This window comes from Ursus americanus, chromosome 7, assembly GCF_024610735.1.
Source record: "Ursus americanus isolate L20-20 chromosome 7, mUrsAme1.1.p, whole genome shotgun sequence".
In the NCBI taxonomy this organism is placed as follows: Eukaryota; Metazoa; Chordata; class Mammalia; order Carnivora; family Ursidae; genus Ursus; species Ursus americanus.
The window spans coordinates 23,731,610-23,756,338 of NC_142133.1; the positions used below are offsets into that span (position 1 = coordinate 23,731,610).

At 37.2% G+C, this 24,729-nt stretch overlaps 1 protein-coding gene and 1 long non-coding RNA gene across 2 annotated transcripts in view; one reads left to right on the forward strand and one right to left on the reverse strand.

Moving 5' to 3' along the window:
• Positions 1–24,729, forward strand: part of CCDC85A (coiled-coil domain containing 85A) — a 641,780-nt gene that overhangs the window by 301,501 nt on the left and 315,550 nt on the right. The gene's annotated exons all lie outside the window — the stretch shown is intronic.
• On the reverse strand, positions 82–24,063 carry LOC148109649 (uncharacterized). Its single transcript, XR_015725189.1, has 4 exons — positions 23,945–24,063; positions 12,523–12,619; positions 5,729–5,777; positions 82–655 (listed from the first exon to the last, which is right to left on the reverse strand). It is a non-coding gene; the product is annotated as an uncharacterized LOC148109649 (long non-coding RNA).

A 24,729-nucleotide genomic window follows, 5' to 3' on the forward strand; every position in this document is an offset into this window, starting at 1 on the left:
TGATTCTCATTCTGTTCATCTAAGCTCCAAAGGGTGGGACTAGCATACTTGATTATGGAGGGAGGATAAGGCTTCTTATGCCATTTTTTTTTTTTTTTTGGTTTTTTGTTTGTTTGTTTGTTTGTTTTATATGTGTTTGCAGGCCTTGGTTAACAGTATCACTTGTTCTTTTGAAGGGAAGTTGAACTTATGAATGAAGGAATCATGGTTGCCATGTCCCTGCTTGTTGACATCTTGTTTATTTCTATGTTCCATGAGAAGGCATGGATGGAACAGATCTTTGGAAGAGCATCATCATTTTAACCCCATAACTAGGCTCTTTAGAGGCAGCCAGCCTATAACACAGGGCTCCCGTTAGTTTAAACACTTCACAGAGACACTCCTTTATAGATGCAAATATTTGACATATAAGCATTATCTGACATTAACATATTACAGATGAACTTAGAATACCACACCTACCAGAGATTAAAGGTCTGAAAAAATCAAGCAGTACAGTTACATTTTGAAAGATCAGGAGACCAAGATCTACCAAGTAGTTCTCAACTTTGACTGCATGTCAGCATCATCTTGGAATTTATGGAATAGACAGATTCCTGTGCCCCAACCAAGACCTCCTGAACATGAACTTCCCAGATGTGAATGTGAGAAGTCTCTATTAAAAAAAAAAAAAAGAACTTTATTTTTTAGAGAACTTTCGTGTTCACAGAAAAATTGACTAAAAAGTTCGGAGAGTTCCCATATGCTCCCATTCTTACCTACCCACAACCTTCCCCATTACGGACATCATGCACCGTAGTGATACATATATTCATTGCAATCAATGAACCTTCATTGACATATCATTATTGCTCAAAATCCATAGTTTAAATTAGGGTCATTCTTAGTGTTCTCGGGGTTTTGACAAATACATGATGACATGTATCTGCCATTGTAGCATCATACAGAATAGTTCCAGTGCCCTAAAAATTCTCTGTGCTCTACCTATTCATCCATCTGTCCCTCCAACCCCTGATCTTTTTACTGTCTCTATAGCTTTGTCTTTTCCAGAAAGTCATAAGGTTGGAATCATACAATATGTAGCTTTTTCAGATTGGCTTCTGTCACTTAGTAATGTGCATTTACATTTCCTGCATGTCTTCTCGTGGCTTGATAGCTCACTTCTTCACTGAATAATATCCCACTGTCTAGATGTCCCACAGTTTATTTATCCATTCATCTACTGAAGTACTTTGTGGGTGCTTCAAAGTTTTTGCAGTTATGAATAAAGCTGCTGTAAATATACATTTGCAGATTTTTATGTGAATGGAAGTTTTCTATTTATTTTGGTAAATACTAAGGAGTATGATTGCTGGATTATATGGTAGGAGTATATTTAGTTTTCCAAGGAAACTACCAAATTGTCTTCCAAAGTAGATGTACCATTTTGCATTCCTACTAGCAATGAGCAAGAGTTCCTGATGCTACACATCTTTGTCAGCATTTCGGGTTGTCAGTGTTTTGGATCCTGGCCATTCAATTAGGTATGTAGTAGTCTCTCATTCTATTTTAATCTGTAATTCCCTCATGACATATGATGTTGCACATCTCTTCTTATGTTTACTTGTCATCTGTATATCATCTTTGGTGAGGTGTCTGTTTAGGTCTTTTACCTCTTTTTTAGTTGAGTTGTTTTATTCCTGTTGAGTTTTAAGAATTCCTTGCATATTTTAGATATTGATCCTTTATCAGATATGTCTTCTGCAACTACTTTGTCCTAGTCCATAGCTTATCTGCTTATTCTCTTGACATTGTCTTTTGCAGAATGGAAGTTTTTAATTTTAATGAAGCCCAATTTATCAATTTTTTCTTTTGTGGATTATGCTTTTGGTTTTGTATCTCAAAATTCATCACCATACCCAAGGTCACTTAGATTTTCCCCTATGTTATCTTCTAGGACTTATACAGTTGTGCATTTTACATTTAGGTGTGTGATCCATTTTGAGTTAATTTTTGTGAAGTGTGTAAGGTCTATGTTTTTGTTGTTGTTTTTGATTGTGGATGTCTGGTTGTTCCAGCACCATTATTGGAAAAGACTATCTTTGCTCCATTGCATTGTCTTTGCTTCCTTGTCAAAGATTAGTTGATTATATTTATGTGGGTGTACTTCTGGACTCTCTATTCTGTTCCATTTTTCTATTTGTCTATTCTTTCAATAATACCAAATGATTTTGATTACTGTAGCTTTACAGTAAGTCTTTAAGTTGGGTAGTGTCAGTCCTCTAACTTTGTTCTTCTCCTTCAATATTGACTTGGCTCTTCTGGGTCTTTTGTCTCTTCAGATACTTTAGAATCTGTTGATATCCACAAAATAGTTTGCTGGGATTTTGATTGGGATTGTTTTGAATCTATAGAGCAAGTTGGGAAGAACTAATATCTTGACAATATTGAGTCTTTTTATCCATTACCATGGGATATCTCACCATTTATTTAGTTTCTTCTTGAAATATTTCATTAGAGCTTAGTAATTTTCCTCACGTAGATCTTGTACATCTTTTCCATTGATTTTTATCTAAATATTTCACTTTTTTGAGGTGCGAATGTAAATAGCAATGTGTTTTTAATTTCAAATTCCACTTGTTTATTGCTGATATATAGGAGAGCAACTGACTTTTGCATATTAACCTTATATCCTTCAACCTTGCTCTAATTATTTATCAGCTCTAGGAGCTATTTTGTCAATTCTTTTGGATTTTCTATATTTATAATCATGTCATATGCAAGCAAAGACAGTTTTATTTCTTCCTTCCCACTGTGTATACTTTCCCTTTTCTTTCTTCCTTCCTTCCTTCCTTCCTCCCTCCCTTCCTCCCTCTCTCTCTCTCTTTCTTTCTTTCTTTCTTGTCTTATTGCATTAGCTAGGACTTCTAATACAATGTTGAAAAGAGTGGTAAGAGGATATCCTTGTTGTGTTTCTGATATTAGCAGGAAAGTTTCAAGTTTTTCTCCATTAAGTATGAATTTGCTGTAGATTTTTAAAACAGAGTTGAGGAAATGCCTCTATTCCTAATTTGCTGAGATTTTTTTTTTTTTATCATGAATAGGTGTTAGATTTTTTTACATGCTTTTCTGTACCAATTAATATGATCATGTGATTTTCTTCTTTAGTCTGTTGACAAGAAGGATAACATTTATTGATTTTTTTGAATGTCGAACCAGTCTTGCATTCCTGGGATAAATCTCACTTGGTCATGGCATATAATTATTTTTATACATCGTTTATTTGATTTGCTAATATTTTCATGAAGATTTTTGCACCTATGTTCATAAGAGATATTAGTCTATTGTTTTATTTTCTTTAAAGTTTTTGTCTGATGTTGGTATTAGGTTAATGCTGGCCTCATGGAATGAATTAGAAAATATTCTATTTTTCTGGAAGAGATTGTAAAAAATTGGCATAATTTCTTCCTTGAATGTTTTGTAGAATTTACTATTGAAATTATCTAGGCCTGGTGCTTTCTGTTTGGAAGGTTATTAACTATTGATTCAATTTCTTTAACCAATAGAGATTATTCAGATTGTCTATTTCATCTTTTCTGAGTTTTGGAAGATTGCACCTTCTAAGGAGTTGGTCCATTTTATCTAGGTTATTAAATTTGTGGGCATAGAATAGTTCATAATGCTCCTTTATCCTTTTAGTGTTCACAGGATTTGTATTGATGCCCTCATTCATTTCTGTATTAGTAATTTGTATTTTCTCTTTTTATTCATTGGCCTAGCTAGGGACTTACTGATCTTATTGATCTTTTCAAAGAATCAGCTTTTATGTTTTTGCTTATTTTTCTCTATTGATTTCCTGTTTTCAATTTCTTTGATTTCTGCTGTAATTATTATTATTTTTCTTCTGATTACTTTAGATTTGTTTTTCTTTGTCTAGTTTCCTATGGTGGAAGCTCAGATGATTGATTTTAGAGCTCCCTTCTTTTCTAATATATGTATTCAATGCTATAAATTTCCCTCTAAGCACTGCTTTCACTGCATCCCACAAATAGTTGTGTTTTCATTTTATTTTATTTTTTTAAAAAGATTTTATTTAGGGGTGCCTGAGTGTCTCAGTCATTAAGTGTATGCCTTCGGCCCAGGGCATGATCCCAGGGTCCTGGGATCGAGCCCCGCATAGGGCTCCCTGCTCAGCTGGGAGCCTGCTTCTTCCTGTCCCACTCCCTCTGCTTGTGTTCCCTCTCTCCCTGGCTGTCTCTCTCTGTCACATAAATAAATAAAATCTTAAAAAAAAAAAGATTTTATTTATTTATTTCAGAGAGAGAGAGCACGAGCAGGGTGAGGGGCAGAAGGAGAAACAAACTCCCCGCTGAGCAGGGAATCCAATGTGGGCTCGATCCTGGAACTCCAGGATCATGACCTGAGCCGAAGGCAGTTGCTTAACCGACTGAGCCACCTAGGCACCCCATGTGTTTTCATTTTAATTTAGTTCAAAATATTTTAAATTTTCTCTTGAGATTTCTTCTCTGACTCATGTTTTACTAAGAAGTGTGTTGATTAATCTCCATGTATTTTGTGATTTTCCAGTTATCTTACTGTTACCGATGTCTACTTTAATTCCATTGTGGTCTAAAAGCACATATCTATTATTTTAAATTTGTTAAGCTGTATTTTATGGCCCACGACATGGTCTATATTGGTGAATGTTCCATGTGCTTGAGAAGAATGTGTAATTTGCTATTTTTTGGATGAAGTAGTCTATAGATGTCAATTATTTCCAGTTGATTGATGGTGGTGTTGAGTTCAACTATGTCCTTACTGATTTTCTGGCTGCTGGATCTGTCATTTCCGATAGAAGGGTGTTAATGTCTCCAACTAAAATAGTGGACTCATCTATTTCTCCTTGTAGTTCTATTGTTTTTTGCATCATATATTTTAATGCTCTTGTTAGGTGCTTACACCTTAAAGGACTATTGAGTCTTCTTGGAAATGAATGCCTTTTCCTTATATAATATCCGTCTTTATCTATGATCACTTTACTTGCTCCGAAGACTGCTGTGTCTGAAATTAACATAGCTACTCTCACTTTCTTTCTATTAGTGTTAGCATGGTATATTTTTCTCTATCCCTTTACATTTAATCTATATGTGTTTTTATATTTAAACTAGGTTTCTTGTAGACAATATACAGTTGGTTCTTATTTTTTGATACACTCTGACAGTCCCTTTTAATTAGTGTGAAAGACCATTCACATTTTAAATGATTATTGAGGTAGTTGGAGAAATGTTTACCATATTTGCTATAGTTTTTTATTTGTTGCCCTTGTTCTTTGTCCCTATTTTTGTCTTCCATACTTCTGCCTTTCATAGTTTTAATAGAGCATTTTATATGATTCCATTTTCTCTCCTTTCTTAGCATATCAATTATACTTCTTAAAAACTTTTCTTCATTATTTGCCTAGAATTTGCAATATATAACTAACCCAAGTCCACTTTCAAATAACAATATGCCGTTTCTCAGGTAGTGTAAGTACTTTATAATAATAAAATATTCCTAATTCCTCCCTACTATCCCTTGCATCATTGTTGTAATTCATTTTACTTATACATAAGCATCTATGTAGGTATAGATATATCACACATAAACACATAATTTAATATGTTGTTGCTATTATTATTTTGAACAACTGTTACCTGTTAGAGCAATTAAGAATAGGAAAAATAACAGCTTTTATTTTACCTTCACTTACCCATTTTCTATGCTCAGATCCAAGTTTCTGGCTCATATCAATTTCCTCTCTGAAAAATTTTAACATCTTTTGTAAGGCAGATTTTCTGGCAACAAATTTCCTCAATTTTTGTTTGTCTGATAAAATGTTATTTCTTTTTAACTTTTGAAAGATAATTTCACAAATTACAGAATTCTAGGTTGGTGGAGTTTTTTTTGTTTTTGTTTTTGTTTTGCCCTTTAAACAAATTCATTCCACTCCTCTTGCTTACATGATTTCTGAGGATAAAACTAATATAATTATTGCCCTTGTTTCTTTATAAGTAAGGTGATTTTTTCTTCTGAGCTTTTTTGAGATTTGTCATTGATTTTCTGAATTTTGAATATGATGTGCCTAGGTGTAGGTGTTTTTTGTTTTTGCTTTGTTTTGTTCTGGCATTTATCCTGCTTGGTGTTCTCTAAGCTTCCTGCATCTATGGCTTGATGTCTGATGAATTTGGGGAAATTCTCCATCATTATTGCCTCAAATATTGCTTTTGTTCCCATTTTTCTTCTATATTTGATATTCCCATTACACATATGTTAAACTTTTTGTAATTACCCCACAGATCTTAGATATTCTGTTCTTTTAAAAAATTTTTTATTGTTGTAGTCGATGTGCAATGTTATACTAGTTTCAGGTATACAAGACAGTGATTTGACAATTCTATATATTATGCAATGCTTGCCATGGTAAGTATGGTTACCATCTGTTGCTGTACAATATTAAAATATTATTGACTATATTACTTTTTGTTCCTGTGACTTAATTATAACTGGACATTTGTACTTTTTTTTTTTAGTTGTTTTTCTCTCTGCTTTTCCATTTTGAAAGTTTCTATTGTCATATCCTCAAACTCAGAGATTCATCTATTGTGTCCACTCTACCAACTAACTTAAAAAAGGCATTCTTCATTTCTGTTAGTGTTTTTTGAACTCCAGCATGTCTTCTAGATTCTTTATTAAAACTGTCAACTCTCTGCTTACAATAACCATGTATTCTTGCATGTTGTCTGCTTTTTCTGGTAAATCCCTTTTCATAGTTTTTAAAAAATTCCTGATCTGATAATTCCAACATTCTTACATTTCTGACTCTGGTGGTTCTTATGTTTGTTTAGTGTTGTCAAATTGTGTTTTGCCTTCTAGTATGCCTTGTCATTTTTTTTGTTGAAAGGTAGGCATAATGTACTGGGTAAAAGCAACTGTGGCAAACAGGCCTTTAACAGTATGGTGGTAAGGTGTTGGGGGAGGAGAAGCATTCTATAGTCCTATGATTAGGTCTCAGTTTTTTGATGAGCCTGTGCCCCTGGGCTGTGAACTTCAACAGTGCTTCTCAGGACCCCTATTCTCCCACCTTAGGTGGAACAGGATAGCTATAAGGAGCTAGAGTGGGTCTTATCCAGGTCTGATAAAACCCCAGTAGAGGTTAGGCTCTGGTAAAATAGTTTCACCTGAGGGCAGGCCTTATTAAGAAAAACAGAATGCTCTGGTGTATTTCAAAATGGTTCCTTTTCCCCTACCCCTATTGGAAGCACAAGGAGGTTTTTCTCCGATATAAACCATAAGGACCTGGTCGAGCAACTGGAGGTAAGTTTCAGAAAAGTTTGGGGGTCCTCTATGACTGAGTCCTACTGGAGTTTTTAATTCTCAGACTTGTCCACACTGAGCCTCCGACAATTCCTCAATAGCAGTTCAGTTTTTCCTACTGTGGTACTGGTTCCCCCACGTGGAGGTTTCTGCTGTAGTAAGTTGTGATTTTTCTGTATTCACCTGCCTCTCCAATTTGGGGGGGCATTGGTTTGTGCTACGAGCTCACTTCTCTGATAAATCTAAGAAGAGTTGTTGATTTTTTTCAGTTTGTTCAGCTTTTTATTGTTAGGATGGAGCAGTGACTTCTAAGCTCTGTGCATGCCAAATGGGAACGTGGAAGTCTAGAAATCTATTTTTCAGGTTGAGTCTGATAATTGGGTTTGGAGCTCATTGACTTTTAAACATTAAAAAAGCAATATGATCTTGTTTCAGAGAAAATCTTTGCGTTTATAAATTTATAAAACAACATAAAATATAAAATTGGTAAAAGTGGAGGCTGTTCTGTTTGGAGTGTGTGTGTTGGTGAGGCAGGGACCCATTGCTTTGTCCTCTCAGACCTTCATCTGGTGGCAGCCCCAAATGCCTTCGTTTAACATTCATAGGGCTTTCTGTAGCCTAGACTAAGCCAATGATCTCTGAAAGCTCTAGGAGGAGAGGGTTGCGTATGTGCACGAGTGTCCTACCAAGGCAAGGAAGGACGGCACCCAAAGGGGCACTGACTTCAGGTATCTGGCCTGTAATTGCCACTGGAAAGTGAAGGGGGCAGGAAGGTGACACAGTTGGAATCGAAGTTAGAAATCTATTTGCTGCGCAAAAAGACCTTTTTGCAATTTGCCCCCCTTTAAAGGTTCCTGCCGGTGCAGGGTATTATTTAGTTAACCCAGCCTAAGGGGATGTTTTAAAGGTGGAGGATTGCCCTGGTGATGAACAAATATGAGAAATAAACTTCCAGTGGGGCTGGGTTGCAGGCTGACTGTGATTTCCTGATGATCTATAACAATGGTTATTCACTAACAGCTGGCGCATGTCTCCCTCAGACAAAGCCACTGGGAAGCGCAGGCGCTCAGATTGGTGAACCAGAACCGTTTCCCTGGTAACCGTTAACTAGCACGTGTTTTATTGTTTCCAACTGCTTTTCCTGGGGTATTTGCAGGTGGTGGGAGATGCTTTCTTAAAGAGGGGTCATAACCTCATGAACTTTCAGATGTTGCAACAAATTGGGGAACAAAACATTTTTTTTTCTCTTTCAAATATATTAAGTAAATCTTATTACATAGCATTTTCGAGACAGATGCAGCCCAACAGTTTTTCTATTTTGCCATTTCCAGATGTTACCAATTTTAAAGTCAGAGTTCCTTTTTAGGATCAGGATCTATAGGAAGGCAATATTAGTGATGTGTATGGCAGCAGTCTACTATTTTGGCTTTTTGGGGGTGTGTTCTGATTCTATATTTTGCTATAAAGTGGGAAATCAACCATAAATCTGAGACTATATTTAGCCGGACTTCTAATGGTTCCTTTATTTTGCCTCTTCGTTAATTTCGCTCAATGTTTTTGCCTTTACTGGAAGTTTTCTTTTTTGCTTTTAATGCACCAGAAAATTTGTAATGTTGCTATAAAATACAAGACCAAATAGACTAAGACTTGGTCATGTTAGAATTTCCTTCTATATTTATTTGACATATTTTTGAAAGGATCAGTTAATTTCCAGATGGATAGCTCCCTCTTCTGTCTGGTTTCTAGAACTCGCATCTTCTGAAAGATGGAAGATGCACTATGTATCACAGAATTAGTCTCTTGGCTGAAGGTGAACATAGTTACTATCTGTTGAATGGCAAATTCGTGACTGGAATATGGAGGGTGTTTCCATTGTAATTATTTGGTTTAAAATAAAGTCATAAACCCTGTAAGCTGGCTGAAAGTAAATGAAAACATTCTTTTAAGTTAATATTGAACAGATATCCCTGAAAAAAAAATGCAGCCCTCATTGATCATTTGAACTCTATTTGAAATACCTGGACTTTGGTCAAATAAGCATTTGTCACCTGATTTGCAAAGAATCCAAACAATACCGCAACTCAAGTCTTCTCTCGAGCCTAATTTCCAAAGCCTTTTCTTGGAAATGTTCTTCAGGTTTTCAGACCTGCACCTATTTATAAATTACATCAGTGGAATCCAAATGGTCTCCTCCAGGACCTTAGAATGTTTAAAAGGGTTTTGTTTTGTTTTTTAAAGTACTTAAAAAATATCTTCGTTTCCTTGGGTCCAGTTTAATCACTATAAGCAAGAGTTAGGGTTATGCTCTGAAAATGAACACAGAAACACCTACAACCTAAACTCATAACCATAGAACCAAAAGAGCTAATAAACTATTTATGATGATGAGGGCATGTACATAGAATATTTTTTGGTAAAGATAAAATAAAGTGATAAATTTTGACTGTGGAGGAAAATGTAGATTCATTCAGTCTTAGCCTTCTCATTCCCTTCAGTGGCAGATTTTGGGGGCTTATATGATCTTAATCATGTAAATACATATATGAAATGAGCACTGTTCACAATTCTCTGCTTTGCTTTTGCTGGGGGCAGGCACACCTAAATGAGAGACCTCATTTCCCCACACACAGTCCTATTGGTATTGTGTCATTGTCATCTTAGTTTCATTCAAGGGGTATACAGGATGATTTGAGCATAGTGGAATGAGAATCAGCAAACTATTGATTATCGATATTGGAAGACTGAAGCATACATTTAAACATTTTAAATTACATCCTCATCTCTCAGATAACGCTCCAAGTCCTGAAGTACTACAGGGTAAATCTCATTTGGAATGAGGGATTGTTAGAAATGAGTACACCCAATTCAACCTCCTCTTCCCCAGCACTGAGCCCAGGGAGGGTAGCTGCCTTGCTGAGGGTCCTGCAATGAAGTGGTGACACAGATGGTTTTTCTGGTTCATAGCAGAGTCCTCTTTTGGCCAAACCACACCTTCTGCAGTGATCAGGGAGTTCTTTACTATTTGGCTGTGGCTCCACAAAGAGGACTGCTGTGATTTCTTCCCTCCTCCCAGTGCACATACTCTCCCCCTACCATTTCCCAGTTTTGCATCCCAATGACTTACTAGCTGAGTGACTTTGGACTAGTTAACCAACCTCTCTGTGCTTCAGTTTTCACTTCTATGAAATGAGGCTAATAATGGTACATGGTTCATAGAATAAATACCAGTGATAGACATGGCACTGTGCCAGCATATAGTAAGCACTTGATAAATATTGGCGATTTTTATTACTATATTTTTCTGCCATTCTTTATCCAGTGTGTTTTGTGGTCTTCATTTAGTCTGTAGCATGCAGTAATCACTTTCTAAAACAAACTGAAGATTGTACCACGATGTTCAATTATTTGAACAATAGTAAAGGTGGAAGCAACCCCAAGTGTCCATACGTGGAAGAATGGATTAATAAAAGGTAATATTTACATATACTGGAATACTGTTCAGCCTTAAAAAGGAAGGAAACTTTGACACATGCTGTAACATGGATGAACCTTGAGGATATTTTGTTAAGTGAAATAAGCCAGTCATAAAAAGGCAAATACTGTATGATTCCCCATATGATAGGTAGCTAGAGTAGTCAAATTAAAAAAGATAGAATGGTGGTTGGCAGAGGCTGGGGAGGAGGGCATAATGGGGAGTTGTTTAATGAGTACAGTTTCAGTTCTGCAAGATGAAAAGAGTTGTGGAGATTTATTGGGCAACAGTGGGAATGTAACACTGCTGAACTGTAGATTTAAAAAGGGTTCAGAAGGTATATGTTATGTTATATATATTTTACCACAATTTAAAACTTTAAAAAATAAACATGACTGAAGGGTTGAGTGCAATTACAGCATATTAGTTACATTAGTCAACCCTGCAGATTCTAACTTCTTGGTCCCAGAGTTCTGGGTCAGTGCTGTGGGTCAGGACTGAGAAGGTTTTGGGGGGTTAAATGTGTGATAGCAGGTCATATCTGTTTTAGTTCTGTTTTCTTCCTCTATGATTGCTGACTTCTTGCCAAGGATGGACTTAATTTCCAGGGCCTTATAGTTTATGGACTCGGATGAAATTACAGAAGCATACGGTCCCCCCCGCCACCCCAGACATAAAACCCCAGAGACTTTTCAAAAAAATGCAGACACATGAAAAGCAAACTTGATTGAGGAAGTTTACCATTAAAAAAAAAAAATGTCTTGGGAGGGTGGTACAGGCTGTTAGAAAGAAGCTTAGAAATCACCTTATTGAGCAAAGCAAGCCAAGAGAGAGAAAAAGAAGAAAATTTCATCTGGGTTTAGGATTTCTTTTCAAAATTCCTGTTTAATTATCATTGTTGTCTACAGAGATGATGAAAACATCATACAGTTCCAGAATAAAAAGCAAGCACAACTGGAAATGAGTTCATGCTAAATTGGCATTTGATCATTTCTTGTCATAATCTGATGTAAAAGTTGTATCCCTTTTATTTCGATTATTGAATTCCTTTTATTCAATTTTAATACCCTTTTAATTTCAATTCAGTAACCTTTACTGAATAGCTACTATACAGTGTCTCAGGAGACTTCTGGTTGGAGTTTAAAAAAAAGCTCAGACCTTTTTAAAAAAAAAAAATTGAAGTAACTGAATATACTGGAAATAACAAGTCATCCTTCCAGATAACATTTCCATTATGATCATGGGAATTATATAAACTAAATATTTGCAGAGGAAAATTTTTCAACTATATTGTAGCAAGACTGTCTTCTTTCAGACACGCTAGTAAGTCACCACACAAGTGGATGGGTCTGCTCAAGCCAGGTCAAAAAAGGGACAAGATGGGTACATTTACAGCTCATCAAAAAGAGCAATGAAAATGCTTAGTAACAGGACATCACTAAAGCATGTCCAGCTATGTCACTTTTGAAATGCCACATTTTAATTTTACTTTGTTATTATGGAACAACAATGGGAAGTTTTACTTTAAATGTTAAAAGTTGTACACTGACATACAATTATTAGCTTATTCAGGCACACTACCACAATCTTAATTTCAGCATCATCTTAATAAAAAGCCTGGGTTTATGAATCTACTAACTGGCCCTTATTGGAATCCGAAGAGGTCAGTAACAATCTGGAAATCACAAAATACGCATGAAGAAAAACATAAGACTTACCAAGAAAAACAGCTGTAACCGCATCAGACAAAAGGCCAGTTTGATGACATTATTCATTCTTTCAGCATCCACTACTTATTCCGACCATCTGAAGGCTCTAGACATAGGTGGGGGGGTGTGGTTTTAATATTAAGAGCTGTGAAAGGTGAGAAACGGACTTTGACAAACACATCTAAACACATCACTATTTCATAATAGAAACATTTTCCTTTTCTCAATATTTCTAGTTGAATAAGTACCCACCACTGCAAGGATCTGTAATAGAAACATTCTTCCCTTTTGAGAGAGCGAGACATTAAGTGCATTTTCAAAGGTTCACATTTAGCTTTTAACCAAAGGCGAACCTTTGGTGGCTTTCCAATCCTTTTCAAGTCAAGAAGCCTTAGAGAGAAACGGAAGTGAAAAAGATCAGATCTCGGCCTACCTCTTTCAGCCCTTGAGAATTCCTTTTCCAGGTAGTTTCTCAAATAGTGACGCTATATCGGAACCCTCAGTTCTTCTCCTTGGAAGTTATTAAATCAGCAGAGAGACGGACAATAATGGCACATGAAATCTAAGTTTTGTATAGGAAACGGACAGGCAGTCTACACTTTGTTATTCACTTGATAGACAGAGCCATTTTGACAGCCCTAACCTTGGAAACCACAGGTCCTGCTGAGCTCAGCAGGAGTCAAGCGCTGAGTACCATCTGTCAAAGCTTTATTTCCCTCTCCTTCTTATCCACGCCTTTACTACAAGATGCTGAAAAGAGCACTGAATGGAAAGTCTGCTACCTACAGTTAAACTTGCGTGCCTCGTAACGCTAATGTTGGGGTAAGAAATTCACTCTGCAGTCTACCAAATTTGGGTGAACTGAATTAGGTATGCTATGTCCTTTCTCAATGGTTATCCTCCAACGAAAGCGTGGGTTGAGAAACTGTTTAACTGCACTCCAAACAACACACGCTACAAAATTAGGAAATTTCACCTAGTTGTGGTTTTTGCCAACTCTGTGGCTGAAATCATGGATGGCTTGGAAAGTTCTCAGTTCTAAGGATTTGTGTGTTTTTTTTCCCTTAATGTAGTTTAATTAAACCTGTATAACACAACAAATTTGCTTCTTTCCCCAAAATAGAGACGTTAGTGAGCTAACCTTTTGCTTCATAAATAAAATCTCAGAACACATAAATAAAATCTCCCCCTCTGTGTAGCATAATCAACTCTAAAAAATTAACAAGCTAATCATAATAAAAGCAATTAAATCATGCTGCACTTGTATAGAAGACAATGTATCAATTGATAATAAAGGAGTCAGAAATGGCATTGCTTTTAAGTGCTACCAAAATGCTACATGATTTTTGAAGTACAAATTTATTTTATATTAAAAATTTTGTATATTTAATGAGTAATTTTAGGTGTCTATTTGAAATCTTTAAATTTAGAATACCATTTCTAGCATACACAGTTCATTCAGAAATTTAGGAAATTTCCATAAACACAGAATCATAAAATAGAAGTTTTGAATTTAAAAGTTGAAGAAAGTGAGGTCATTTTTAGTAGAATTATTCCAAATTGAATTTTTCAGTTAAATTTGGTGCTTAATTCTGACTTATTCTTTATCTAGTCTTTCTTCCCATTTTCCTAAATGCTAAAAAAAATTTAAGAGCCGTGTTATGATAATAATACTATATACACTATATGTACTAGATTTGCTATATTTAGTAAGTATATTCATTGTTTAGTGGATAATTACATTGTTAAGACATTGTAAAATAAGTATTTTAATTAATTGATTATATTTACACAAGGATGTACTTTTTACATTTTATATTTTACTGAAGATGCCATAGGTATGTTGTGCAGAGATTTGAGAGATCTTACATAGAAATGCTTTAAATGCTTTATGTAAAATATTTTTAATAAATTTCACACCCAGAGGGTGATTTTTTAATTTAAAGTGACCAAGAAATGATTTACTTTGCAATGTCAAAACTAGTTAATAACAAATTGTTTCTAATTATTACCAGATTGAATTTTTGTGCATCAGTTTTGCAAGACACTAAGCTGTACATGCTTTTGTGAATATATGCAGAAATGCATTTGAACAAAGTCTGAATAGGTAATACTTGAGTTGGGACTTGGCCCCTTTTCTGAGCTTCCCTCACCTGCCCTTCCTCCTTGAAAGGGCTGGTCTCATTCAGAGGTTGGGAAGCTGACTTTGCAGGCAGACAGGGTCCCTGCTCTGTAAATACCTCTTCCACCAGCGTGTTAATGTCTGAAATCCCTTCTCCTGGGGGCAGGAAACAACTTTTACCACACTGAGAGAGAAAATTCAAAGGCAAATACCCCCAGGGGAAGACAGCACGTGGATTTAAATTAATCTTGCTGACAGTTATTCTGAGAGCGAAAAGAAGCAGAGCAGAGCCAGAGGGGAGGCCCTCCAGATGGAGAAGAGGTGAAGGCAGGAGAGGCATAGTGGGGCTTCTTCAGGGTTTCACGTAAGGAGGGCCACTTCAAGTGTCCACGGAGTCGCCTTGCTTGGCATCACGCATGTGAGGTTTTCTTGAGTCTCACTGTTACGTTAATTGTCATAGTATCAGAATCTGAGCCTTCAAGGGATGTTAAGGATCGTTTAGTGAAACTCTACATTTATGGAGATGAGGAAATTGAGACAGAGACAGCCCTACCCTATAGTTTATCCAAACCTTGGTTAAAAAGCTGTTTCAACGTGATTTGACTGTATTTAAATCCTTCCAGAGAATTTAACTTAATAATTTGCTTTCCACACTGTCAGTAACAATTATACCCTGTATTTTATATTTTATGTATATATTTATACTGTAGCTGTTTCTAAAAAGGGTGGAGGCAGGTCCTTCTGTGTACACTGTACTTTGGAGTTTATGAAGTGCTTTTTTCATTGACTTTTTTACTTTCTTAGTTGATCTGGCATAATAGGTTTTCTTTTTCCCTTTTTTTTTTTTTTTTGGTGGGAAAGCAGACTCTAAATGTCAGGTTTGTTCTTTCTGTAGTCCAGGTCTACTGGGTTTGTTTGAGCCTGTGCTAACTGCACAGTTCCATGGCAATCTTGAGGAGTCAGATTGATATTCGTTCAGCAAAGATTTATCAAAGACCTGCCATGTGCTAAGAGTTGGAGATACGAAGGAAAGCCTCTGCATTCAGAGAGGCTACATTATAGCAGGTAGTGTGGCAATGACGGGACATACAGAAACATGAACTAGACTCAGGCAAATATAAAATTACCACTGCAGTAAGTAGCATGAGGGAAAGAGACACGAAGGGGTGAGTGGGTGCCACAGGGTGAGCTTTTCCTGTGGGACAGGTCTGCAAGCCTCCCTGAGGAAGTGGTGGTGGAGCTGAGGCACCTCGGGGAAGGGCAAAAAGGAGAGAGATACCCAGGCAGAGAGTGCACGAGCCACCTGCGAGAAAGCTGGTGTGAGGGAAGCTTGGAACGCGAAGTGGAGAGAGACAGGGAGGGCCAGACCCCACAGAATTGTGTGGACTGTGCTAGGGATGATGTGGTTCTATCCTAGGGGCAACTGAAAGCAAATGGTTTGAAGAAGAAGTGTGGTGACCTGAGGAGATTGGGGTTTTGAGATGGCCGCTATGGCAGCAACGTGGGAAAGTCTGGGCAAGGGCGGAGCCATGGCTGGGAGGGGCTGACTTGCTTGTTGGACGAGCAGTACCAACCACATGTCCCCACTGCACAGATGGGGAAGCTGAGGCCCAAGAAATGACACAATGAAGCTCTGAGCCCATGTCTCCTGATTTCTAGGACAGATATTACTGGCAGCTTTATCCCACCTTAAAATGTAACACAGATTTCTGCTGTTTAGTGTTTGTGTACTGAAAATGATACTGCCTCAGGGATGTTTGAGGATGCCACCTGAATCCACACCCTTCTAGAGACAGGCAGTCTAGTGTGGTGACAGTGTGTAAGGGTCACCACAATCAGGGAGCTGTTTCTGCCCCCATTGTGACAAGAAAATGGAGAGTTCCCCCCCCAACTCCCACCCAGTATAGTTTCTATCTCTCTGTGGCCTTTTTTATAGAACCGTATAGGTTAACAAGACAATATGTTCATTCTCATAAGAAAACTGCAAGGTACATAGCTTGTATGTGCACTGGAGTTTGAAAGAGGCTGAGCACTGTGTGTTCTGGTTTCCTCATCCATAAAGTGGGGTTGATAATATTACTGTTCTCAGAGGACTGAATGAGCCACGCTGATGAAGCTTTCAGCACAGCACCAAGCACAGATGGAGCATTTGGTCATTGTTTATTCTTGTTATCATTCGTGGAGTTCAGGGCCAGATTTAAGGATAACTTGTAATAACTGTATTAGGTCTCATCATTACTACATTTGTTTTCATTTTCTCTTAGTAATACTTATTTTAAAGAAATAAAAGTAATTGAGTAAATACTGAAAGTTTAGAAAACAGTCACTTATATCCTGCTTATCCTGATAAAACATGATAGGTTTCACGAATGTGTTCCATTGTTTTCTAGAAGTGTAATTGTCTTGACATAGTATTATGTCAAGAATTATAACGTGCCACAGTTGTATAATCTGCTTTTCCTCCTCACATTATACCAGAATTTTTCATGCTGCTGCCAAGTCTTGGTGAATATCATGTTAAATGAGCAAATGTTCCATAATTTAATTAGCCATATCCTGAACAGAGAGTATTTTGGTTGCTTTCAGGTTTTTTTTCTATTATAAATAATACTGTAATGATCATTTTAGTACATGTAACATTTTCTTCTTTGAGAATATTTTCTTAGGATATGTTTTCAGAAATTAAATGACAAATTAGAACTTGAATATTTTTGTAATATTTGCTACTTACTACTAAATCATGGCCCTACTCTTTTATTTTTAGTTTAATAACTTTATTTTATAAATGTCCTTTCTTTTGTTTGGCTTCCAACCTATTTTTTAAAGAAGTGGTTCATTCAAAGTCATGAGGGTGAATAATGGTAGAAACCGTACTTGAAGTCTTCTTTCCATTATACCTATGATGCCAATAGGAAAAAAATTCTCATGACCCAGATGTGAAAGAGCCATTTCTTAGGACTAGCTGAAGCAGCAGAAAGGGCAAAAATCTAAGATTTGGGAATTTTGAGTTCTGCTACCACCAGTCATCTACTGTTTGACTTTGGTCTTCTCAACTATAACATAGATTCATTGATTTTTGCCCATAAATGCTGGGAAGGCTGAGGCTTACATGATGCACTGGAGTGCTCTTGGAGCCGCGTAAATCACTGCATTGGTATAGGGCAGATATTGCTCTCTGAATCCTGAGCCTTGAGTTGCTCTAAGAAGCCGTAGTATAGTGGTGCTTAGGCTTGGATCTGTACAAGAATCATTTGGGGGGGCGCCTGGGTGGCACAGCGGTTAAAGCGTCTGCCTTCGGCTCAGGGCGTGATCCCGGCGTTATGGGATTGAGCCCCGCATCAGGCTCCTCTGCTATGAGCCTGTTTCTTCCTCTCCCACTCCCCCTGCTTGTGTTCCCTCTCTCGCTGGCTGTCTCTATCTCTGTCAAATAAATAAATAAAATCTTTAAAAAAAAAAAAAAAAAGAAAAAGAAAGTACTTCCTCAACCTCTCTTTTAAAAAAAAAAAAAAGAATCATTTGAGGATCTGGTTAAATGCAGTTTCAGAAGGTCTAAGTTAGGGCTGAGATTTTACTTTTTTTTTTTTTTTTTTTTTTTAGGTAGGCTTCACCCCCCACCCCCCAGTCTGGAGCCCAGCAAGGAACTTGAACTCAGACCTGAGATCAAGACCTGAGTTGATATCAAGAGTCAGATGCTTAACCGACTGAGCCACCCAGGTGCCCCTAAGATTTTCCATTTCTAACAAACTCCCAGGCAATGTCTCATGCTGTCTCTGCTGGTCCATGGACCACACTTTAAGAAGCTGGCTGAAACAGCCACTCTGAGTGGTTGTTCACTCACACAGGTAACTATGCCCACGTGCAGAGCACCCTGCCCACAGAGCAATATTAGTAAGAGGAAAAGAATAAGAGTTAATAGTAGTTGGCCAGATGCCCCTGAAGTGAGGTCTAACATGCTGGAGTGTGCGGTGTGTGAATATTGCTGACCTGTTTGTGGAGGAAGCATTCTCTGATCTGTTTCCTCTTGAATGCGGGAGACCTCCTGAACCTAGGAATGTCCCTTTTCCTGAGATGTCATAGGAAGTGGAAAGCAGTAACCTGGAATAATGGAGTAATATGGAAAGGTCCTAGCTTTTATTATTATTTCCCTTATCTGAGCACCAACCTAAGAATGAATTTTTCCATCCTTGTTTCATACTGTTGGCGAGCCCACCAAAGTCCCCTTAAAAGCTGACGGAGAAAATTTGCCAGCAGCAACTTAGAAGCCATAATGCATTGTTACAAATCTCTCCAGACATCTGCTGCATGAAAAGAAGCAAGATCTTGCAATGGCAGAGGGCAAGAGGGCATCTCCAAAGTGGGACGTCCCAAGGCTGCTCTGAGGACGCCCTTTCTCCGCAAGCAGGCTGCCCTGGGAGGCTCCAGCACCTGTTCTTACACGTTCCTGCTGGCTTCTGTTGTTTGCAGTTGCTGTCAAAAGCATCCCAGGAGAGGGCTGGGAGGAGCCTTGTCAGGGAACAAGAAAAGCCTGGAGTGTGGCAGTTGGCCTCACAAATGCGAGGATGTTCACAGTCCCAGTAGGGACTCTCATTTCCCTTTTCACATCACCACATGCCTCTTGTCAAAGGGAAATCCTTTGAGTTTAGGTACTGTGGCAGAGAACATTTCTTTGAAACTCAGGTGATATTGATAGCCTAGTTTCCATTTTTCTAAACCTGAGACGCCAGGGGCAGGACCTGGAGGTACACAGCCTTCGGCCTTGTGGAGTTACTGCCCAAGAGCGGCTGGCACCTTTTCAAGAAGGAAGAAAATATTCCAAGGTTGGAGCACAAGAAAAGTAGCCCACCTGCAAATTTGACTTGAGCCTTGAAAAATTAACGTAACTTTTGAGGAAACATTCAGAGGGAGGATATAATAAGTGTAATTTTATTTTGAATTTTTTCCCTGAAGACCTCCTTGGGAGGACCGCACAGTTCCTTCACTCTGATAGTGCAGGTGGCTCTGTCCTTGAATGTCATTGTAAGTTTGCATTCTAGGACATGTGAACAGTTTTTGATATAATGGAGATACACTTTGGCCATTTTTTTGTATTTATCTTATCGTAAGCAGTAGGGAAGTTGGATTCTTGGTCTCAAATTACAGGTTTTTCTTCTTGTTCCTTGATTAGCAGAATCTCAGTTTAAAATTTAAAGTACAGAAAATAGAACAACTTTTAAGGGGATTCTTAGCCAGCAGGTTTTATACAATTAAAAATTAACTCCATAAAAGATACATTTTGGCTAAAAGATAGTGTTTACAGCTTGAAAACGCTGCCTTTCCTTTGCATGAACATCTCTCATCCTCGGACAAAATGAAGTTACAATCTATATTTCAGAATACAACTTATTTATCAAAAAACATAATCCCCATCAGGGTCCTGAATTTTCTTTACTCAAAATATTAACATGATTGTCTTAGTTAAGTTTTGATTGTAATAGAAGTTGTTTGAGCTATGCAGGTTTTTGGAACCTTTAAAAATCTAAATATCGGGAAACTAGTAATGCAAGCTTATTCACTTTATTTAATGGAATACAATTTACATTTAGGAACTATATTCAGAGTAAATCTGCTTTAAGCAAGAAGCAAAAGCTCTGTCTTTGAAATGTTCTTCTCTTTTGTCCAAGTATAATTGTTGGGTTTTGGTTAAACTGATACGTATTAATTCCTTTGGTCCACTTGAGGTTTTATATACATTTTAAAATAGAATAATCTAGAGTGCCTGGGTGGCTCAGTCTGTTAAGTGTCTGCTTTCAGCTCAGGTCATGATCCCAGGGTCCTGGGATCAAATCCCGCATGGGGTGGGGGTACAGGCTCCCGGGAGCTCAGAGGGGAGCGTACTTCTCCCTCTGCCTGCCGCTCCCCTGGCTTGTGTGTGCTCTCTCTCTGATAAATAAATAAATAAATAAATAAATAAATAAATAAATAAATAAATAAAATCTTCTAAAAAGTAAATAAAGTAGAATAATCTATAGGTCACTATTTTGTTAGAAAACTATGAAATGTTGTCTTTTACGTTAAAATCAGGTCATGTAGCTATTAAAGAAATCGCTGTTGTTTTCCTTTAGGGTTTTAAAATTCGTTATTATTAGAATGGTGATATTTTGATGTAGATTATAAATACATGATTTTAGGATGGTTATCAATTGCTCATGCATGTAATATGAATTTAAAAAGTGTTTTTGAAACTGGTATCATTCATGAATAAGGAAATCAGATTTTCAAAATGGCCGGTTTTAGCTGTTGTAGAATCTTGCAGAAGTCAATGTAAAAGATCCATATAATGCAAAGTTCAGAAGAAGAAAATCTGGTTGCCTTCCTCACAAGAAACAGTTGAAATACTTAAGATTTAAACTGTCAGCCTAAAGGCATATGCATTTTCACTCTTCTACAGATAACAGGAATGTCTTCTGCCAGAGGCGATTCTAGCAAGTACTTTGCAAGGCCTCTTCCAGAGGACGGTTGCCCTGTTTCAGCTCCCCCTCACCATCCTTTGGGGGTGGGAGTCATGGCTAAAAGCTTGGTTCTCACCTGACAGCAAATGGGGGAACTCTCCAAACGTGGGGTAATCTGATCCCTTATCGAAGGAGATGTGGAATACTTTCAACTCTTGCCTGTTCTCATGAAGAGGGCATAAACTGCAAGTCTTTCTTTCAAACTTTCAAAGCTCCTCTTGCTCCTTATAAAAGTCAACAGTGGGATATTGACTCAAAACGGGCCTCATCATTTCGGGGAAGGGACTAGGGCTGTTGGATTTTGAAGCATCTGCATCTACTATCCTTTCGTCCAGAGGTGGGAGCACCAGAAAGACTTCTGGGTGGAAGCCTGACTGATTCTGGAGGAGAGGTGCCTTCAGATGCGAAAGCCCCAGTGAAGGGATGTCTTGTCTATATGGGCAGCCATACGACCTTCACATTTTTAGATTGTTTTGGAGGAGCTCTGAAAAGAAAGAAATTTTTCATTGTAGGAAAAAGTGCCTATACCCTAGTGTGAACTATTTAAACCAAATTTAGTTTTTTGGTGAAAGTAAAAATAATTTTGGCATTGTACTGCCTAAACTTGTATATTTTTGAAATGCTTTGAAAGCACACATACTCGTTTGTAAGCTCATGTGGTAAGAGATTTAGAGAAACCTTTCAATATGTTCTGTCAGGGTAAAATCTGTTTCATGGCATTTATTCAGCCTATAGAATAGATTCTTCCCACACAGTATCCTTCCTGGCAATGTGTATGTTGTCATTTATCTGAATATGCTTTGTGGGGTTAAGCACTTCTGGTATATTTTTCATGCCAGACAACCTAAGGAAGCAACAGAGGCATGGCATGATTAAGCGTATAGGTCACAAGATAAATTTACACGGAGAGCCAAGTTTCCAGCTTTAAGCAAATGACTTATCTGTAATGTGATGCAAGTACAATGACTGACCTTTCAAATGTTTGTTGGGCTTCAAGTGTCCGGAACAATCGATATGTACATTATTGTTTATATTTTATGTTCCCGATCCCATTAATGTATGCCTACGGAGTGCCGGGACACCATTAGTTTCTGATACTTCTGAAGCTACTGGGTGGCATTCATCAAACAGAAAGGCAGCACTTATTGACTTGTGACAGTTTTTGAATTTCTCGAGCTCAATGTTTCATGAGCTGCTTATCTAGTTTTGGTAAGCAAGGCTTTTATTGCTCTGAAGCCTCCTCAATTAAATAGTAATGAACCAATTTGTTTAAGGAGAATCTTTAACTTGCAGACTCATTAATTTCTCCATTTGAGTGTCAGAAGATGTGTTCTTGGGCAGGGGAGAACAGAGAAGCTTGGTGCAAGGATCGCTGGGTGGGGGAGCTGGGAGTGTGGGACAGTCTCTTGGACAGGTCTCTTAATGTCCCTGAGCCTCTGGTTCCCCAATTGCGAAGAGGGTTAGGGGGTCCAGATAATCACTAAGGTCCCTTCCAGGTAATGGACGTTTAACAGGTAATGGAATATCAGTATGCAGATATGTGAGTAGCAGTGCAGCCTTACCAGTAAGTGCAAAACTGAGATGTTTGCAAAGCTGAGATCCTTCAACCACCCTGCGTCCCCTTTGAATAAGGAAATAAGGGAAAGCTGCATTCCTTCTTATTTGCCTGGAACCTAATAGACTCATTGTGGGTGTCTGGGAGACAGGTATTTGTGAAGTAAATATGCCTATAACAAAATATGTATAAACATATGGAAATAAATACAAAAATGTATATTTAAATATAAATATACATAAAAACAAATGTAAATAATACCTCACAAATAGATATTTGCAATTAAATGTATATAATTATACATAGGCCTATAATTATATATATGTAAATATATATATATGATATAAAGGCCCCTCTTTTTTTTCCTACTTCGTTTTCTCTCGTTCTACATACCTTATCTTCACCCCACCCCAAAAATGCTCAAAGTGAAAAGTACCACCTGTTATTGAAGCAGAACAGGAACTCTTATTCATTGAGGAGATAGAGGATAGGTACACACTTCTGTATTAATTAACTCTCTCTTTCTAGTGTTTTATTATTGGAGAGTCTAATGACTTAGAATTAACCATCCACGGTCCAATTAAAAAAATCACGAATTGATGAATTGGTTTCTAAATTCTCTGTGTTATCGACAAGTTGCTGCATCACTGAAGCTATAAGACATGTCATCCATTATTAACTTTGATAGAATTAAAAAAGATAAATTAGATCTTTTAGGTAGAAATGAGTTCTCACAAAGGCTTCCCTTCTAAGTGGACACGGTCTCAATTTTCTCTGAATTTCATCCCACTTATTTGTTTGAGTTTATTCTGGTTTCACTTAGATTGTATTGATTGTTTAGTAAACATTAACTGATGATAGAGCCTTCCTAATATGAACAGATAATAGATAATCAGTGTGTAATGCAGTTTAAGTGATAAAATACTTTTGCCAGGAACATAAAACCTGCCATGAGGACTGGAAATGCCTTATTTAAAAAATTAAAATTTACAATGAACATTTTAGAAAGTAAACCTATCTCTTCAGTGTACAAAATGTGAAATTTACTTTTAAGACAACAATCCTAGATAGGAACATATACATAAAACATGCTATTTCTAAGGCACATTTAAAGTATAACCATATACCTATAGGAATAAACTAATATCCTTTGAGCTCTTACAGTTTGTGTTAGGACAAAGGTAAAAGGCAATAATAATAAATTCAAACTAACATTTGAAATTTGAGCTCAATAGTTGATTTATTACAGAGGGAAGATGTTCTTACCTTGGCTTTTGCAAAAGTCCTTATTCTTACTATTATTTACTTCTCCAACCTAAAACGGTCTTTTGTTTCATAGCCAGAATCTTATTTTACTAACATTGCCTATTAACAGCTCCAGTATCTGCTGCAACACAGATGTGTTGGGGAAAAAAATGACTTAGGCAAGTTTTTAATACCTCAAATTGGACCCGCCCTTTATCCCACAATCCCTTTTGGTGTCTCATTATTGATTAGACATATGCTGCTTTTTGAAGCCTGGGAATTACCAGGGCAGTGTTTTATTTGACTGTTTATCTCTTTAGCAAAATTGTTGCCATCTCTGACCTTTCAAAAATGTTTATGACAAGGTGTTTGCTGTTAATTGCACACAGGAAGAAGTGAAAAGCCTCCCAGTTAGATCTTGTATTTACCAGAAGATAAGATTTTTCTTGCAAAATCAGCCTTAGAGGAGGCGGATTTGGGTTGTCATTTTTACTTTTACATAGCAATATTGCTTGAGAAAATTACTATTTTCTAATTAGCAGACCTATTAACAGGATAAGTAAAGATATGGCTTTATATAGAGTATGCAATAGCTCTACGGGCCAGAGCTGTTTTCATACCTAGTGAAAATGCAGGAATAGAAGTATAAAATCATAGGCTGGAAAGGACCTTAAAGATCATCTATTTAAATCCATTTTATTTTGCAGATTGCTAAACAAATGTAGAGAAGTTAAGGCACTTGTCTTCTGTCCCATAACCAGTAAGGACCACTTCAAAGTGTATTGACCCCCAACCTAGTGTTTTAT